The sequence below is a fragment of the Dermacentor variabilis genome, chromosome 1 (genome assembly GCF_050947875.1).
Source record: "Dermacentor variabilis isolate Ectoservices chromosome 1, ASM5094787v1, whole genome shotgun sequence".
Taxonomy (NCBI): Eukaryota; Metazoa; Arthropoda; class Arachnida; order Ixodida; family Ixodidae; genus Dermacentor; species Dermacentor variabilis.
Window position 1 is genome coordinate 240056642 of NC_134568.1, and position 20835 is coordinate 240077476.

The 20835-nt window shown below is 46.7% G+C and overlaps 1 protein-coding gene and 1 non-coding gene across 3 annotated transcripts in view; both read left to right on the forward strand.

The window, feature by feature from the left end:
• Nucleotides 1-20835, forward strand: part of LOC142560215 (dopamine receptor 2-like) — a 409339-nt gene that overhangs the window by 335997 nt on the left and 52507 nt on the right. The gene's annotated exons all lie outside the window — the stretch shown is intronic.
• TRNAS-UGA (transfer RNA serine (anticodon UGA)) lies at nt 1094-1166 on the forward strand. The gene has a single exon. It is a non-coding gene; the product is annotated as a tRNA-Ser (tRNA).

Genomic DNA, 20835 nt, shown 5'->3' on the forward strand with positions numbered 1-20835 from the left:
CTTCCCCCAGCGATCTCCAATTACCCCTGTCTTATGACAGCTGACCCTAGCTTATGGCTGCAAATATCTCTGCGTACCATCCCTGCGCATTACATTACCTTCCCAGGTCTATTTCCGCCTTTTAATGTCAACTAGGATATTGGCTACGTAGTAGAACCCTTTTCGTAAGCCTCCAGGTTTCTGCCCCGTACTCCGGTTTGCTCTCTAGTCCACACCACTGTTTACTTGCCTCTTAACTCTACGCCTAAAGATTTTCTTTCCATCGCTCGTTGCGCGGTCTGTGCATGATCTGGCTCGATGTTTCTGTGTGTCTCTTCTTGTGTGGTGTCCTGTTTCCCAATTTGGCGCACTTAGCAATGAGTCATTAGAATGCGATGATTGTACACTTTTGTTTTCATTAATAGCAGTAAGCTGCCAATCATGATTCCATAATACCTAACGCATGCGTCCGTCCTATTTTTACTCTTCTGGAAATTTTCTTCTCGTGATCAGGGTACCCTGTAAATAATTGTCGTAGACAAACGTACTCTTGCGCAGATTACAGAGGCGGACTTTCAATCATGAATTTTCGTTCTTTTGCTAGGCTATTGAAGATTATCTTTGTTTTCTGCATGTTATTCTGCAGACATACTATTACACTTTTCAGACCTATACTATAATTATATATACATATATATATATATATATATATGAACGAGAAGAAAGGGGGTTAACCGAGGGGGCCGATTTTTATTCGTCATATCATAAGAAGCCAACAAACACTGACACCAAGGACAACATAGGGGAAATTACTTGTGCTTAAAAATGAAACAAAGAAACTATAAATAATGGAAATTAAAGTGCATGAAAAAACAACTTGCCGCAGCTGGGAACCGAACTCACAACCTTCGCATTTCGCGTGCGATGCTCTACCAATTGAGCTACCACGGCGCCGTTTTGCCAGCCACTTTCTTGGGTATTTATGTGTGCTAGTAGAACCCTGGGAGTGTTAGCCAGCGCCACTACTCACAGACCTAAGCGGTTTCCCTAGCGTTCTACTCCCAGGGTTTTACTAGACCACATAAATACCCATGAAAGTGGATTGGAAAACGGCGCCGTGGTAGCTCAATTGGTAGAGCATCGCACGTGATATGCGAAGATTGTGGGTTCGGTTCCCACCTGCGGCAAGTTGTTTTTAGAGCGCAGCTCTTTGGCGTCCGTTCCTGGGTTTCGCGTCGTCGTCGGCGTTGTCGTCGGCCTCGTAATCAGCTCCGCCCCCCTTTCATCCCCCCAGCGCTAGCAGCGACCGACTGATACCGCTGGATGCCGCTGACGCCGCTAGAGAGTCAAGATAACGTGACTGCATAGAACACCGTCGCCGCCATGCAGAAAGAGGAGGAAAGGGTCCCCCCCCCCTGTTCTTGTGTGGCGGATAGGGTGCTCTTCAGTTGCCGACGCGCCGGTTATTTCACGTAGGCCCCGGCACGTCGACGAATACGTGACCACCTTCCCACGGCTAGACCTGGTTCTTAGCGCTGCGGAAGCGAGGGTATCATATTGTTTGTGTCGGCATCGGCGGCGTTGTCCCTGAAACCAACTCCGCAGCTGGGGTCGACTCACTATCGGCGTCAGCGGCATCAGTCAGTCGCTGCTATCTCTTCCCTCCTCCCTTTATCGTGTTGTCCGCTTGCTGCGCGCGCTTCTGCCCCCATCGTTTGCCGCTGGGTGTACACGCCGCCCCCCTCCCCCCTCTTCCTGCGAGTCTCCGGTTGTCAAAGCGCCGGCTCGAACTTAATTCCTTTCTTCGCTCCTCCTCCAATGCAACCCCTGTGCGGTGGCAATCAGAGAGCCAGATCGGTGGCGGCGGATCTGTATATGTGCACCGCCCGAGCCGAAATTGCCGCTGCCGTTCGCCCTGTGCGGTGGCAATCAGAGAGCCAGATCGGTGGCGGCGGATCTGTATATGTGCACCGCCCGAGCCGAAATTGCCGCTGCCGTTCGCCACTGCGAAATTATCTGCCAGTTCTTTCTGAGCCATGAGCGAGACGACCGATGGAAGTCCTCCGTCTGCTGCTGCTGCTGCTGCTGCTGCTAAACGAGCTGCCAGAGCAGAGGCCCAGCGCCGTCGCCGTCAGAATCCAGAGGTGCGTGCCGCCGAAGCAGAAGCTTACCTAGTGGAGTCTTTGTTAAAGGAATACGTGTGAAAAATAAAAAAAAAATTCTGTGATAGCGCATACATGTGTTGCTCGATTTCTTTGCCTCAATCTATCGAAAAGGTGAAACAGCTTATTTGCTGCGCTCAAATTTCGCATTAGGAAGCAACGTAATCGTCGGTAATTTTTTCATCCACTTTAATTTCCATTACTTATCGTTTCTTTGTTTTATTTAAGCCCAAGTAATTTCCCCTATGTTGTCCTTGGTGTCAGTGTTTGTTGGCTTCTTATGATACGACTAATATATATATCATCAGCCTGGTTACGCCAAGCTCAGGGCAAAGGCCTCGCCCATACTTCTCCAACAACCCCTGTAATGTACTAATTGTGGCCATGTTGTCCCTGCAAACTTCTTAATCTCCTCCGCTCACCTAACTTTCTGCCGCCCCCTGCTACGGTTCCCTTCCCCTGGAATTCAGTGCGTAACCCTTAATCACCATCGGTTATCATCCCTCCTCATTAAATGTCCTGCCCATGCCCCCATTTCTTTTTCTTGATTTCAACTATGATGTCATTTACTCGGTTCGTGCCCTCACCCAATCTGCTCTTTTCTTATCCCTTAACGTTACACCCATCATTCTTCTTTCCATAGCCCGTTGCGTTGTCCTCAATTTAAGTAGAACCCTTTTCGTAAGCCTCCAGGTTTCTGCCCCGTACATGAGTACTGATAAGACACAGCTGGTTATACACTTTTCTCTTGAGGGATAATGGGAAGCTGCTGTTCATGATCTGAGAATGCCTGCCAAACGCACCCCAGCCCGTTCTTATTCTTCTGATTATTTCAGTTTCGTGATCCGGATCCGCGGTCACTACCTGTCCTAAGTAGAGGTATTCCCTTACCACCTCCAGTGCCTCGCAACCTATCGTAAACTACTGTGCTCTTCCGAGATTGTTAAACATTACTTTAGTTTTCTGCAGATTAATTTTTAGACCCACCCTCCTGCTTTACCTCTCCAGGTCAGTGAGCATGCATTGCACATTGTTCCCTGAGTTACTAAGCAAGGCAATATCATCAGCGAATCGCAAGTTACTAAGGTATTCTCCATTGACTCTTATCCCCTATTCTTCCCACTCCAGGTCTCTGAATACCTCCTGTAAACACGCTGTGAATAGCATTGGGGAAATCGTATCTCCCTGCCTGACGCCTTTCTTTATTGGGATTTTGTTGCTTTCTTTATGGAGGACTACGGTGGCTGGGGAACCGCTATAGATGTCTTTCAGTATTTTTACATATGGCTCGTCTACCCCCTGATTCCGTAATGCCTCCATGACTGCTGATGTTTCGACTGAATTAAACGCTTTTTTGTAATCAATGAAAGCTGTATATATGGGTTGGTTATATTCCGCACATTTCTCTATCACCTGATTGATAGTGTGAATATGGTCTATTGTTGAGTAGCATTTACAGAATCCTGCCTGGTCCTTTGGTTGACAGATGTCTAAGGTGTTCCTGATTCTATTTGCGATTACCTTAGTAAATAGTTTGTAGGCAACGGACAGTAAGCTGATCGGTCTATAATTTGTCAGGTCTTTGGCGTCCCCTTTCTTATGGATTAGGATTACATTAGCGTTCTTCCAAGATTTCGGTACGCTCGAGGTCATTAGGCTTTGTGTATACAGGGTGGCCAGTTTTTCTAGAACAATGTTCCCACCATCTTTCAACAAATCTGCTGTTACCTGATCCATCCCAGCTGTCTTCCCCCTTTGCATAGCTCCCAAGGCGTTCTTTACTTCTTCCGGCGTTACTTGTGGGATTTCAAATTCCTCTAGACTACTCTCTCTGAGAGCACCTTCGTGGGTGCCACTGGTACTGTATAAATCTCTATAGAACTCCTCCGCCACTTGAACTATATCATCCGTATTAGTAATGATATTGCCGGCTTTGTCTCTTAACGCATACATCTGATTCTTGCCAATTCCTAGTCTCTTCTTCGCTGCTTTTAGGCTTCCTCTGTTCCTGAGAGCATGTTCAATTCTATCCATATGATAGTTCCTTATGTCAGCTGTCTTACGCTTGTTGATTAACTTCGAAAGTTCTGCCAGTTCTGTTCTAGCTGTAGGGTTAGAGGCTTTCATACATTGGCGTTTGTTGATCAGATCTTTCGTCTCCTGCGATAGTTTGCTGGTATCCTGCCTAACGGTGTTACCACCGACTTCTATTGCACACTCCTTAGTGATGCCCACAAGATTGTCCTTCATTGCTTCAACACTAAGGTCCTCTTCCTGAGTTAAAGCCGAATACCTGTTCTGTAGCTTGATCCGGAATTCCTCTAGTTTCCCTCTTACCGCTAACTCATTGATTTGCTTCTTGTGTACCAGTTTCTTACGTTCCCTCCTCAAGTCTCGACTAATTCGAGTTCTTACCATCCTATGGTAACTGCAGCGCACCTTGCCGAGCACGTCCACATCTTGTATGATGCCAGGGCTAGCGCAGAGTATGAAGTTTATTTCATTTCTAGTCTCGCCATTCAAGCTCCTCCACGTCCACTTTCGGCTATCCCGCTTGCGGAAGAAGGTATTCATTATCCGCATATTATTCTGTTCTGCAAACTCTACTAATAATTCTCCCCTGCTATTCCTAGATCCTATGGCATATTCCCCCACTGACTTGTCTCCAGCTTGCTTCTTGCCTACCTTGGCATTGAAATCGCCCATCAGTATAGTGTATTTTGTTTTGACTTTACCCATCGCCGATTCCTCGTTCTCATAGAAGCTTGCGACTTCCTGGTCATCATGACTGGATGTAGGGGTGTAGACCTGTATGACCTTCAATTTGTACCTCTTACTAAGTTTCACCAATAAGATCTGCCACTCTCTCGTTAATGCTATGTTACCAACTATGTTCTTATTGATCAGGAATCCAACTCCTAGTTCTCGTCTCTCGGCTAAGCCCCGGTAGCACAGGTCGTGCCCGCTTTTTAGCACCGTATATGCTTCTTTTGGCCTCCTAACCTCACTGAGCCCTATTATATCCCATTTACTACCCTCTCATCCCTCCAATGACACTGCTAGACTCGCCTCACTATATAATAGGTGTATATATATATATATATATATATATATATATATATATATATATATATATATATATATATCACTATCATTCAGGCCTATACTATGCACTTTCAGACCCATCTCCAGCGTTGCCGATCTAGACAATGTCATCTGCAAACCACAGGTTGCCGAGATGTTCGCCGTTTATCCTTCCCAGTCTAATAGTTTGAATATTTCTTATAACTATGGAGTGAATAGCGCTGAAGAGATTGTCTTTCCTTAACTCCTGCTTTCTCAGTCGCTATCTTTTGGCTTTTCTTGTGGAGAATTAAGTTAGGAAGCTCTGGAGTCTTTATAGATGATTGCTATGATATTCTCGTATGCGTTCTGTACTCCTTGACAATTATATACCTTATTCATGACTTCTAGTATCTCTACTGGATCGAATGCATTTTCATAGTTTATGAAAGCCGTATAGAAAGCTTATTTGTACTGCAAAATTTTTCAATTACGTGATTGATGACATCAATGCGACTCGTTGTACAATACCCTTCTGAAGCCAGCTTGTTCCCTTGGTGGACGAAAGACCAGTGATTCTCTAAATGCCTTAGACTTTTTTTTTTACTTAGGTGTCGAAACACGGCAAAGTAGGCTACGTCAGAGAGTCATATCCCGCAATCCCAAATTCGTTTCTCAAACAACAATAAAAAAGGAAAAGAAAGAAGAAAACATTAGAAAGCACGATACACTCTCCACATGCATCCTAAAATATATGTGCGCTTCCCCGCTCTGAAATACGTCGACGGTACGAGGCCAAGCTGCCGCATCATCGCGCTCCACTGGTTGTCGATGGCACCTTTTCGGCCAAGAACATTGCATGTGAGACGGAAGACGCGTAGGAGTAGTTGAACGAACAACGTGTCTCCTTGTTAACTTTTCCTCCAGTGTTTAATTATTATGTTATTCTCTGAATCCTCACTTACTTTGTTTCGGCGCGCGTAGAGCGTGCTACAGGATCAGAAGTGTGTACAAGCGGTTGTGCCGCAATTGCCACCCGTCCAAACAGCCAGGTGCCCTATACATACTCGTTGATATAGCCCCGGGTTCGCCCGTTCCTTCCCGCTCTGCACCAGTGCGTCGTTCGCGAGGATACCGCAATGGCCCCCTCTATACACCCCAGACAGCGGCTCTCCTATATCGGCTAATCGGGGCCCACGGACGCGGAATGCCTGTGCTCGGTAAGCGGAAGATGACCACTCCCCCTCCCTGCACGCACAGTCTATATTGCATCTCTGACCTCCCTTGCCAGCCGTTCAGTCGATGAAGATAAGAGCACCGTGACGCTCTAAGGCCAGCGCTCACGAAAGACTGGCCTCCCGTACTGCGCAGTGGTTTCGAAGGCGGCAACACCATCAGGAGCAAGAGCATGCAAGCAAGCCGACGTCTTTTCTAGATCCGCGATTCAGGTACAGTGAGTGGTGCGCCTTGCAGACAGCAAAGGAAATTAAACGAACAGTAGCGACAGCGACTTATACCTGAGTGGCAGTGAAGAAAGCTACTAAAGCAATCGTGGCATATTAAAAACCTGCCGGCGACCATAACGCGCAAGCAAATCAACGATTGAGGCCGTACACTCACAGTGTTTCTCCTTTAACATTGGTTTTCACAGGCCGCCGCCTTTGCTGTCATATCATTCTGTATCATTATCGCCTTCGTAAGACCTTCTCTCTCGTATACGTAAGTCTTAGTAAAATTATGTCAGAGCTCTCGGTGTAGTTTGTTACTACAATCAGCACTCTTTTGTCAGCATTACACATATACCATGTGGTCGAATTGAAAAATATTTTCGTCCGTAAGTGGTGTTTGCCATTGGCTGGCCGCGTTCGCTAATTATGTGTCCTACATCGCAAATGGCTGGCATCCTCTCTTACGAACAGTAAGAGCGTGGTAATTTTCGTGCCCATTATCTTGCTGAAAAAACGTATACACGCAGATTGCAATATACAGGATTAAATTTTCTTTTGAATTTCTTGATGTTTTTTTTCATAACCAAGCCAGTTAAATATATCGCCCCATTCAAACAAAGGGCACTCGCCGTTCCTCTATAACATGACTGAAGGATACGTCTGCCTCATTTTCGTTTAATTTCTTGTTAAAATTAAGAGGTTGGCTCTCGCGTTATTGAACCAAGGGTACTCGCATTTAGCAACCACACCCTTTCTCAAGGTGTCGATGATATAGCAACTATTGCTTGCTCCATCACGCCTTGTTGCGGCACCCAGAGTTATCGTCTCGGTGGAGAAAAAGGGAAGCAGTTCAGAGGTGGGAAGTACTTGTTGTGCACGAATCTTGAACAGAAAAGAAAACTTGCGAGCTGGTTTTCCCCACTGGAGAACACCATAACAGCGCCGCGCTGAGGCAAAGTTGTGAGCGAGGGAATTGATCGGAAAAGCGAGGAACAGAAAAAAAAAAGATATGGGATTGAACGTCCCGAAACTAACACAGTTGGTTCTGTGGGACATTTTAATGCATGGGGGACTCCAGAATAATTTTGACTACTTAGGGTTCGTTAAATTGCACCTAAGTCTAAGTAAACAAGGGTTTTTATATTCCGCTATACCGACGAAATATGGCTGCCTTGACCGGGATTAGAATCCGCCACTTCGTAGCCTTAGCCACTGAGCCACTGTGGTGGTTAAGGAAGGATGATGAGAAGCGTCCGGTACATCGGAAAATATGAAAAGGGATTTATTTAGTTAGCCCTCCCTCGTCTCAGCAGTCTTCCGCACCGCGCCATTGGCAGTTGCACAGTTCACAGGTGACAAAACACCTGTCTCGACATAAAACGAAAACATGAAAGTGACTATATATGATTCGAATCCACTAGCCGCTCAGCACCGTAAAGGTTGTATTTTGCACCGACATTCTACAACGTACGGTGCACCTTTGCTAGATATATAGGGTTTTTCAAAATTAGGCTTTATGGTTTTCTTAAAATTAGGCACAGGAAGGCACCCGAAGACCACCTGTGCAAATAAGTTATGTGGGCCGAGGGACACAATATCAGATGACAATTATCGCTGTCAGCAGCCCAGTTAACTAAAATTGAATAATTAACTTCTTGTTGACTGCAGTAAGTGGGTATGTTTGTATTGAAAATTTAGAGGCAGTCATGTTTCTACACACTATCAGTTGGAACAATTCTTCTAGCGTGTCTGTGCTCCGAGATATTCGACTCCAAATTTTAATTGTCGTTCGCATGACCACGCATGCAAGAAAGTTAGGATTGACTCAAAGCTCCTCCCTGATGTGACGTGGCTGTTGCGTGAGGCGTTTAGTCTGAGAACTGGGGGGGCGGAGGCGTTGGCAAAGATGATAACTGTCCTGATAACTGTCATCGCGTGCCTCTCAGTGTCTAATTTTAAGAAAACCATAAAGCTTAATTTTTGAACACCCGGTATATCGACGGCGACGCGACAGGCGACAAGACACAGTTTAGCTGTTTTCATAGTGCTGCTGAAATCGGTTCGGGAAATGAGATACGCGTCGGGAAAATTTCGCGTACCAGCGTTGGCAGTCGTTGCGCAAGATAGGCGACGCTTTTCCACGTGCAACGAAAATGAGATTCCGGACACTCTGAAGTTGTCGACGTCTGGAGAGGTGTTGCGTAAGGCTGCAGTGACTTGTACGAGCAACGGCCTGTCAGGAAAAGCGGTCGCTCTCCACCGAAAGGGTGGCGTTGGCAGCACAGAAGGACGGAACCGTGTCTGCGATGATTAGGCTTTTGCGCGAAGAAGCAGGACCGGACACAAGAGAGGGGGTGGCCGAAACAGCGCGGATGAGGCAAAGAAAAAAACAATATTTCATTCGTGCGGAGCTACTTAACTCGCAATTGTTTCTGACACTGTGAAACATGTGTACGCAGGCACCGCTTCCATGGAGCTTTCCGCAGCAGCAAAGAAATGGCCTTGTTTCCTTGCCGAGAGATTTAATTTTCTGCAACTGGTGCTTCTCGTTAAGTGGAACCGCTTGCATTCATGCAAGTAGCGCGCAAGAAGAAAGATTTATGTGCACTTGGGCGTGGTGCAACAACACAGTGATTTTTGTTCCTGTCAGTGCCCTTCTCCTGTGATTGCATTTGTTATACAATATATAAAATACAAATCTTTGGAAAGGGAACAGAAGGAATAACGGCAATTGTACAGATATTTGTCAGAGAAAGAAATTAAAATCGTGCGGCAATACTAAATCAAGCTGCACAACTCTGGAGCCCAAATCGGGCAGGTTTTTTTTCAGAACTGCATCATTTGCCAGTCGCCCTCGCTAATAATATAATTTCCACCACCACAGCCTTGTGCTTGTTCTTACGAGCCAATGTAGTGTTTTCTGTGCTGCAAAGCTCGATGAGCTGTAGGATATTGCGCTCGTCTCCTAATAGATTGGTTGCGAAGTTGTTGGGGAATTTCCAAACAATACCGACGATGCCCTTATACTGGGTTCGAATTCATTCATTCGTTCATGTCCTTATTCCTTCCTTCACTTATTTCTATCTTCTCAGAAAAACCAACTGGAAGTTATAACATCACTTCTTTTAACCCTTTGATAACAGGACATATAAATACCCGCAATAAATTATTTTCTATCTAAATCTGCTAAGCACATCGAGAATAAGCATAATCAACAAAAAAGGAAAAAAAATGCTTTGCGACATTTTTTATAGCAATAAGTTGGAAACACGAGGCAGAAAACTGGAAGTGGGCTTCACCCAAGTCAACTATGACCATGTTTGGATTTTTTACAGGCAGCTCTCGTTACATCTGAACCATAGGTGTACATTTAATTTGCCTTACATCACCTGTCTGACAGCACTGCAGCTGGAGAACTTGCATAGGTCTGTCTCCTCTGGCCGTGCTTTCAAAAGAAAGCGAGTCGAGTGCCGAATTTCTTCCTCGTCCTGGGTTTCTGCTCTAAACCAACAAATGTTGGCCGAATACATTTAGCCAGAAACTTTGCAGTCAATACCGATACTCTGAAAGAAAAAAAAAGCTTTCTTGAATGCTGCTTTTAGGCAACACTCATCCATACCGGATAAAGTCTGACAAGGCCTTTAACTATTATTTTCGTTGTCCTTTCTTGTTCTCTTTCGCCATTGCCTTGCACGAAGTCGCGCGCCACTGTCGCAAGCATCGGCCACTCGTTGTGACGAATTATAAAAAAAGAAGTGTAATCAGAATAAAGAATTCTTGACAAATAGGTCGCCTGATGTCGCCCCAAGCTAGTGTCACTTGGCATCTTAGCAGATACGTCTACAGCAGTTTGACGCAAGCGCTTCGCATTTCCTCGCGCACCTGCGTGAGGCAACGCACGCGCATTTACTTGTAGCGCATCAACCCTAGCGTGACGGCGTCCGAGACGAGCTCGCGCCTGTGTTTAGCGAACGCATCTTGCTTGTGAGTGGAGGAAAGCAAACGCCAGGCTCTGCCGCCTTTGCTTTTTCCCTGTGGATGCGACTTGCAAGTCGCTTGCTTGAATTCGCTGGAGGTGACTTCACCCGCTTAAGGTAACTTCGGCTGGCGCAATAATGTGATGCATCTTCCTAGCGCGCCATCCCTATTTACACCAATGCGAGTCGCCAGAAAGACCACGCAATGAGCTACTGTCTCATGCATTCTTGAACGTAGATTGTGAAGATTTTGCCGCAGCAGCATGGAAACTTAGTGATTGTCTCTGCTGAAGACAATTGCCTAAAATTCTTCCTCGATGCTATAAATTATAAGAGCCTCGCACCGAACGCAGCGCCTCAATAACTAATGAATACAGCGAGCAAATACATGTACATTTATTTCCTCGCTGTGTGAACCAACTCGCCCAACAACAAATCTTATTAATGAAAACGCAATTGAAAAGGACAGTATAGTTACTTTTGTAAATTAAGACCTATTATGATTTGGGCCAGCGACGTGCATGAAGCTCGTGAGATCTCTAGGGAATATTCGTTGATTCACATCCAGGTGTGGAAAGCCACGAGCGCAATTACCAAGATCCCCGCTACTGACATGTAGACTTCTTGGACCAGCCGCCCGGTAGCCGATGGATGGATGGATGCAAAACTTTAATGAAGGACCTGAGGTACGCGACTCAGCGCGCTGCGGGCCGCTCCCACGTTGGGACAGTCAGGCCATGCCCGACCGCCGCATCGTGGGCCCTCTGTACAGCCCATAGTTGCGCCCCTGCATCGGGGCTCTTGATGGCGGAGAACCACTTCTCCTCATTGATTTGTTCTGTGCCTCGTAACGAGGGGCAACATCAGAGCATATGGTCTAGGCTAGCGATGTCATTGCAGTGTCTGCAAGAACTGGTGACATAGGTGTCGGGATAAAGTTTGTGGAATAAAGCCGGGCTGGGATACGAGCCTGTTTGCAATAATCTGAGGGTCAATGCCTGCGCTCTATTTAACTTCTTGTGTGGAAGGGGAAGGTTTCTCCTGCCGAGATAAAAGTGCTGCGCAATTTCATTGTATGTGGTCGGTTGATCTCTGTTCTCCACCACTGTGGGCCGGCGTTGGAGTTCTCCATGGTCGCGGAAAGCGAGACCTCGCGCCTTGGAGTGGACCAGCTCGTTGAGGTTTGTGGGGCCTCCCATGATGGATCCCATGTGAGCGGGAAACCACATGAGAGTGTGGGTGGCGATGCTTTTGCCGTAGAGGATGCGACAGGCTTCCTCACACACAGCGCCAACGCTGAAGGCGCGGATGGCTGCCCTGGAGTCGCTGAAGATATTGACATGTTTGTCATCCAGGATTGCCAAGGCAATGGCCACTAGCTCGGCCGCACGCGACGACGTGCTTCGTACCGAAGCGGCGTTAACGGTCGAGCCCCTGTGGTTGATCGACACTACCGTGAAATTGTTGCTGTTGCCATACTGGGAACGCGTCAACGAAGCAGCTGCCGCCAGGAAGTTCTGTCGCGCGGCGTAGGAGCGCCACCGCCCTGGCCTTCCTTCTTTCTACGTTGCGCTGGGGATGCATATTGCTCGGGACGGGCGATATGATGATGCTATCTTTCTGCTCTTTCGGAAGACCCTGGTAGGCGTCTTCGACAGTGGCCGGGGGGACGTCCATCTCTGTTAGGAGTAGTCTGCCTGCCCTGGTGCCGGAGGCCCTACGAATCTGTGCCTTTTCTTGTGCTTCTGCAATTTCTTCCAGGGCATTATAAATACCCAACTGCAGAAGTCGGTCGGTGCGTGTGTAGTTTGGTAGTCCGAGCGCGCTCTTGATCCCCCTCCTTATCATGGCATTTAGCTTGTCTCGCTCGGCCCTCTTCCAGACGTGCATGGCCGCTACGTACGGGAAATGGCATAACTAGAAAGCGTGGACTAGCCTTATTACATTCTGTTCGCTCAGGCCTCTCCTTCTGTTAGCTACCCGCCTGATTAGACCGATGACGCTATCCGCCTTCTTTGCTAGTTTGTGAATGGTGATGCTATTCGTTCCCGCCCCTTCGAGTGTCATTCCCAAGATTCGAATGGACGAGACTATGGGAATGGGATCTCCGCACTTGGTGTAGAGATTAATGTCAATTTCAGTGGGGGGTTTCCAGTTCTCTGGCTTGCGGCCCTTTCTAGTAGGGCTGTAGAGAAGGAGCTCCGATTTCTTTGGGGAGCACCGGAGTCCCATGTCGGTTAGAAAGCGCTCTGTAGTGTCGACAGCTTCCTGGAGAGCGGCTTCGACTTGTCCGTCACTGCCACCCGCGCACCAGACAGTGATGTCGTCTGCGTAGATCGTGTGACCGATGCCTTGGACCTTGCCTAGGTGTCTTGAGAGGTCGACCATTGCGATGTTAAAGAGGAGCGGTGAAATGACTGACCCCTGGGGGGTGCCTCTTCTGCTCAGCTCCATTTTCTCCGATTCCAAATCTCCAGCCTTGAGGATGGCCCATCGTTTGCTCAATGAAGACCTGAGGAAGGCATGGAAGGCCGAGTCTAGGTCGAGTTTGGAGGTGGCGTCGAGAACGAACTCGTGACGGATGTTATCAAAGGCCTTCTCCAGCTCCAAACCAAGGATGGCTCTCGTGTCCCAAGTGCAGCGTTCCAGGATTTGTATCTTGATAAGCTTCATGGCGTCCTGGGTGGAGAGGCCTGGCCTGAAACCTATCATGTTGTGAGGGAAAAGGTGGTTGGTCTCGATATACTCGGCAGTTCGACGTGCCGAGCCAGTTACACCTCGCTCGACAAGGTCTATCTTCCGAGAAGAGACTGCTCATGTCCGTAGTGTGGTCGCTACTTATGATCCCTTACCTGAATGGATTTCGTGTCTGGGCGCTTGTGTTTGTTTGCCAGAATTTTGAACTGTCATTGGACTGCATACTGTGTGTGAATTTGTTTCTCATGTAAGTTCCTAGGTAATGTAACGGCACTGGTTGGACACTGCCGATATTTCCATGCAATAAAGAAAAAAAAGAAAAAAAAAGGATCCGCCGTGGTGCGGTGGTTAGAGTACTTGTGAGCGCGAGCCCTACTTGTGGGTTCGAACCCTACTTTCAGGCACTTTCTTTGAATTTTTTTTTCAGCTCAGTGATCTTTTTTATCAGGGTATAAATGCCTAATTTCATTAATTCCACCTTTGCGGAGCATCGGAAATAATTACCGTTACTGCCTTGAGGAGCATCGGAAAAGAGCAACTGTTAGTCCTCGGAGGAGTAACGGCATGGGGAGTAACAGTTCATCCCCTCGCACTTACCCCCTAAAGGGAGGAATGGTGTAATCGCTGGATCCCACGTGACTTCTAGAAACTACTGTACAGTTCTTGTCACGCATGCAGTCTGATAATACATGGTTCAGCGAGGATATACGCAATAGATAGAATGAACGACAATATTCGCGTGAGTTCCAAATCATGCAGGCGCATCTTGTGCTAAGCGACAGCGTTTAACATTTGTTAGCCAGTGAACAGCGTTCACCCGACAAAGATGAACAAGTACACGTGTCAATATGGTGAAAAGCATAGTGAAATGCACGCTGTAAATGCAGGACGTGGTCGTGCACCACAGCTTAGCCAGTGAAACTGAAGTTTCAGAGCAGTGCCTCTGTCACTGTGTGGTGTGACGATTGATTACGAAGACAATGCTGCTGTTCCGGCTGCTATCGGATAACCGGAGCTGGTTCCATGGTCTTAACCTCTGTCCGAGATAATAATTAAGGAGCTATGCAGCAAGAAGAATGCAAAGAAAAGCGTATGTGCGCGCTCAAGGATAGAGGACCGTAGCATGTACGCGGGCTCAATATGCAGCAGGAACGTTACCCTTTTAAAAACGAATGAAGCAGGCCACTAAGGATGCGATTACATTAGGCTCCTTGCTTCGACTAGATTTCCTACTGCTTGATAACTTAACCATGGAGGTACCATCAAGTAATTGATAGATACAAAACAGCTTCCAACCGGTATTCTTCTTTTCCTAAAAATAAAATTTAGGAAGTGATCTATGGGATGGGCCCTATTGCGATGGCATAAAACTCCCTCCTTAAATTCATGCCGGCAGGCCGACCTGCGACCACATTCTGCACGAATGTGAGGTGCGGGCTTGCGAACCAGTCTGTTTTCATGCATCAGAGCACTAAGAGTTCGCGTCGTGGCCGAGCTTATCTGAAAAACTACGGCAGGCAGCATGACGACTTTTCTGCCAGGGGCTATCAGTCACGTTCTATTCTCCGAACGCTTCGTTCTTGCGTGGGTTACGACCTCCTTGATTCGCATCGTGGCCCATATCAAAACTGCGCCAAATGAATACAGCGAAGAACGTTGCACGGTTCACCGCTCCGACGTACAACTTATTTGCATAGGCAAAAGGAGCGCAACCTATGGTTAAACGTCGCCTGACCGGAATTTTCTATAGGAGCTTGACAAAAATCCTTTGCATGACGTGCTCTCAACAGCGGGTGCAGCTAAGCGAACTTCTTGCGGTCTGAGAGTACCTCATTACATGCACAAAACCGTTCTTTTTCTTTCTTGGTATGTTTTTAACTTGTTTTCTGAAGTTACACGCAAGTACGAAATCAGTCCGCGCGTAGTGGCGCAGGGATATATACAAATGAGTGTATAGCAAACGTGCGACTATCCTTTCTTTTCAAGGCTGAGTTGGAATATGGATCGGGCTCCCGCTGCGTTGAAGGAAACCGGAGGTATTTTCCTCCCAACGGAGGAAGCGTACGAACGTTATTGATTCCTTTGTTAGGAGTCCTTTGTCGTGGGGACATACATAATATCGGGCAGGTAAATAGAAAACCTCTCGCGCACAGCTGCATCAGACACGCATACAACGCATTGTTTGCTACCAATCAAACCATTTTTCACGATAGACACGAGAATGGGCATTCCAAAATCTATTAAAGCTCTGTATTACAATACCTACACATCAAGATAGGGCAAATTTTATTGCAACTTGTCCTATAGAGAGGGCACAGTTTATATCATAAGTCTACAAGCCGTTGTGACAGTCGGTGCTCAGGTTTGTAGTTGCGCAGAAAAAAAAGAAAGATATTATTCTGGGGTCTTGCGTGGCTAAAATACGATCTATTATGAGGCACGTACGCTATAGTGGGGGACTGCGAATTGATTTTGAACGTCCGGGGCTCTTTTAACGTGTATTTTAATCAACGCACATGAGCGTTTTAGCAGTTCATCCCCATAACCATCGATATACGGCCCTCCGCAGCTGGAAACCGAGCCCACGGCCTCGTGCTCAGCGGCGCAACGCCATATATCGACTAAGCAACTACGGCTGGTTGTGGTTCAAATGGACTTGCACCTAACTGTGTGTGTGCAAGGTGTTTAATGTAGTAAGGTATACATGGCATGTCGCACTTCCTGTTTAAAATTAAGGGCAGAAGGTCGCCACTGTGCCGTACGGGCAAAGTAGAGAGGACATAGCACACTCAGTCTGCTTTCGCAGCATGTTCACATTAGAGAAATAACCACCTTAATACCGGCACTGGACATTGTATTTACTCGTGTAGGGCTCGCCTTCGGGTAAGGCCTGCCCCCTACTTTACAGTGCCAACATTTAGAAAAAGAATTTTCACTATGCGTCGCGCGCATTCTCGTGTATGGGTTATTTCCAGCATTGCGCTACAAGATGACACTAGCTCGTGTCCGAAAAATCAGCCGGCGACTGTAAACGTGTTCATAGTCGACCGCCAGTGGTTGCATTTATTTGAATAAATAAATAATAAATAAATAAATGCAATAAATGCAATAAATGCAGTCTGAGCGCCGTTCGAGGCTTCAGTAGGTAGTCAACCTTGTGGGAGGCCGTCATGCGGTAAAAATTGAGAAAAAGCATTGCGGGCTTCACAGAAGCAAAACGAGTATATGTACATCAAGAACTGTAACACCTTGAATACGTGGTTGGACAGTGGACGAGTGCGCCTTGTGTATCCCGCGCAACGATCGTACATTTAACCTTCCTTAGAGACACTGGTCTCAACGAGGTACTTTATTTGTTTGTGGCTTACGCATTGTGGTGTGTTTTATGGATGTTGTGTCTGTGACGTGCCGTGTGGGTATCATTTCATTTCTTACATTTCCCATGTGGATTACCATGCCAGGCGCCCGGTTGTGTAAGCCTCTCCAGACAGGCTCTCGTTAAAGAGCCTGTCTCTCTTTCTCCCTACGTGGTATAGCAACGATGACGTCACAGTAGACATGATGAATTGTTGGGCGGATTTCTCTCTCGATGTTATTCAAAATGCGAGTTGACGTCGTGTGGCATCAGCCCATTGACGCCAGCCATTGAGTGATCGTTTTTGGCCATAAATTACTCGCGAGCACAATCTCGCGCTCGCATTCACACCCTTCTAGGTATTATAGACTATGGCGAAGCGGCGGTTGTTAACACGTTCCCCCCGTCCTCTCATGGTTTCTTTGTCGCTCTCGAGAACCCGTTGTCAGATGCCAACACACGCCGTCCTCCGAAAGCGTATACAAGGAAAAAAATATAAAGGAGCGATAGGCAAGGCGTCGATCAGCTCCCCCCCCCCCCCCCAAATTTGAGCGACCAATGAGTTGAAGTGGAATGGGGAAATCACACATTACCCTCTTTTTATCTCCATACGTAGTAGGTCCTCGAAAAAAATTCTTGTGCGATATATTCTTTGAAAAGCATTGCACTCATTCCGCCGTATCATCCAGGTTTCATACGGGTCACGGTGACTGATTAAAGCACACAGAGTCACTTCATATACGGAGATCGATATAGTGAATTCAGGCGGCAACTCAGAAACAAGCATCAAGGGTGTAACGTGTCTGACTGATCGAGGATGTTCAGAAAGTATATGGCGATTAGTGCAATTTCTTGCAGCGTATACGGTCTCACTGCAGCAGCCGCAAGTAACAATAGGAGGCACTAGCCAGCATCTTGGCAGTGCGCTCTGGCAGTGACGTCGCCTAAGAAGACCAGTGCTCTCAGTGAAGAACTCATTTGGCAAAAAAAGAAAAATGCGGATCGCGTTAAGTGTCCTTCTACCCCCGGTTGAAATATGGGGCCTGCCGGCCTTCCTGCCCGTCGTCGCGGCTCAAACCTCGCAGGATTTCTGTCGCATCGGACACAAGCGCCCACGTAGTGATCATGTGCAAGCTACCTTAGTTTGTAAATGACGTGCTAATTAACAAAATAACGCATGCCTCGATTACTCTATAACAGAAGAGATTCCCTTCAGTTGAAAAGGACTTGTTGCTGGGCAAGTTGGTGTGGTTTACTATACCTTCTTTTTAAAGCTGCGAAAAGTAGGCGCCACACAGAGAACAAGACGCAAACGTGCGCTTCTGCGTGTGACGTGTTCTTTGCTGTGTGGTGCCTGCATTTCGCGCCATTAAAGAGAACTCCCGTGCAGTGGCTGCAGCCATTTCACATGACTATTTTGCTATAGCAACCAGCAACATATTAAGGCAACACACAGGCCATGGACACACACTTCGCGGTTGAATACGATAGCGCGTAAACGGAGTCACGTGGTTTTATTTCATACTTCACGGGCTTTTTTTTTTTTGAACGTCGAAAAAAAATCACCACGCAGCATGTACGTTGCCACAAAAAAAAAATGGATCTGTCGTTTCTGAGCCCCCTCTACAATGTAACGAAAAGCATTTGGCCCTAAAGTGAATATTAAAATTTTGCATAATTTATCTTACTTTATCAACTAATTAAGCGGAATATAAAATATACTCTACGGAGCGCCACATAACGGCAAACCATATCCCATTGGTTTCATTCAGTTGCGGCTAACCACTTTTTTTAAATCCTTAGTTCAAGTTACGTGAAACACCCTGTATGTTGGGTGCTACCTGTAATAAAATTAGTTGAGGGTTTCGCGATCTTTCTGTATCCTCTTCTTTTTTACATTGAGCTTAACCTTGCGCCACGCATCTATCTTAAGTCGTTGACCCTAATAACGCCTTCCCGTTTCACTAAAATTATGTCACACAGTTGTCTGATCCTGGAAAAGATGCTGGAATCAAACCTTGCTGCGGCAAACGAAGCTGACGATTTGTATGTGTGAAGTTGGTGGGATTAGATAGAGGACAACTGGAAAGGTTGGAAGCAGTGGGCCTCCGGCTACTCTATATTACTTGTACGAAAAATGTTAACTTGCCTGAAAAAACGAATGGAATGAAAATTATAATAGAAGCACTTTAGCACACACAATCACTAACACATACAAGGGGAACAAAATTAAAGATTAAACAACAACGACGAGCGCGAGACAGTGTGCATGAAAGCGTGCCTAATGTGCGTCCTGTTTAGCATGTTAAATTGTAGTGTACGACAGAAGTAAACGTGAACACTGCTAAGCTGTGACCATACCCGAGGTATAAAACATTAAATGATGAACGACACAGCCTAGAACATTGCTATTCGTGTTGAGTGCAATTGCTATAAAAAGCTGATTTCGCTTGTGCGTGTGCGTGTGTGTGTGTGCGTGCGCGTGTGTGTGTGTGTTTGTGTGTGTGTGCGTGTGCGTGTGTGTGCGTGCGTCTGTGTGTGTGTGACAAGAAGTGCGTATCCATCATGCAAATGTGAGACGCGTAATCCCCAACTGCGCTCTTCTGTATTTGTTTGGTTTTTTCTCCTCTTTATTCTGTGCCCGCAACGAGACATCGCACCGCCATTTTCCGAGAATTAAAAGAGTGAAATAATCTTGTTCAGAAATGTGCGTGCAACTCATGTTTTCAGCGCGTCAAATGTCTGTTCAAAATGCTGGCGGTGAGCAGAGAAAGCGATCCTTCGTAATCTTCACTGAAATATTCGCGCCGCCCACTTTCGCCAAGGCAACACTCACGCGTCGCTTGCAGCATTAAGATTTCAGTACTCAAAGTCCATGACCGAGGCCGCGGCTTCCCGTCGCCAGTGACTGGCCAAGGCAACGCCAAGCGAGGCTCGCCATGCGTCGAGGCTTTGCGAGCTGTCTCCTAAAGCCTGATCATTGCCAGTTGCGCTGCGTTGCTAAATTAGCCGGTTAAGCCGATTCCCCAAAGAAGCTGGTTTCCCACTTCCTGCTAATTAAACTACCGGCCTTCACTCCTTTTTAGTGGCGCAGGCCCAAAGGGATTACCCTAAAACTTAGTTCACCGCCTTCGGTGAGTGAAGCACGATAAACTAGCGCTCGCTGCAATTTCGCAAGGTAGAACAATGCCACTGACACTCAAGAGTTGCCCCGGGGCACGTGAGCTGCTCGGCTCTGACGCCTGAGGTGCGGGGGGCTTCCCAAAATCCCAGTATATATTGTCCCGCTGATGTCGAGCTGGGGGATATTCTTTAATAAGTGCTGGAAGAAGATTAATGGCTCGACGAGTCCGATCCCATGACTCCTTCCACGTTCAAGAGAAAAAAGCGCCTTGCGAGCAGATAACTCGTTTGCGAACTTGCCACCTATTGCGACGTTTTGGAGCTGGTACGCTTATTAAGCGGTCGGCTCAGCCACGTCTGTCTAAAGCGGCGAGAACAGCCCCGCACTTTAAATTGTGACGGTGACAACACCACGAATTACATGGAATGTGATTCAAATCCTGCCATGCGTATGCTGACGCAGGACCACGACAAGAACAACGCATGTAGACAAGATATCGTTAACAGGAATATTTGGAATGAAAAAAAAAAACATGCGTATAGATGAATTGAAAACACGGTACCACAGTGTAGCACTTCCATTCGCCGAAAATACATTTGCTTGGGTAAAGATAGCCGGCATGTAGCGACCGACACGTGATTAACGTCTCAAATGACTTTGGCAAAAATACAAATTAAAAGCGACCATGCGATTTTTATTCTTCTATAGCATACCAGCAATAAGAAATACAAAGAGAGCATTCGACCGCTTCAATAAGTCTGGAATTGTTTATTTTCAAGTTGACAGCCACAGGTCGAAGTTGCATGTCTTAAACAGCAGACACTAAGCTATTGATCACATTTTAAAAAAAAAATGTTCATAGCGCGGCAGACTCTACTGTGAAGAACAGTTTTTATTTTATCTTCCAGAGACAGTGGATATACATTTATAACTCACTTGCGCCGAAATACGTGAGACTTGTTCTTTAAGTCTTTCCATCAGTTCTTGCTCTTGCGATTTTCCTTTATTCTAGCAGCGCACTAACCTAGCA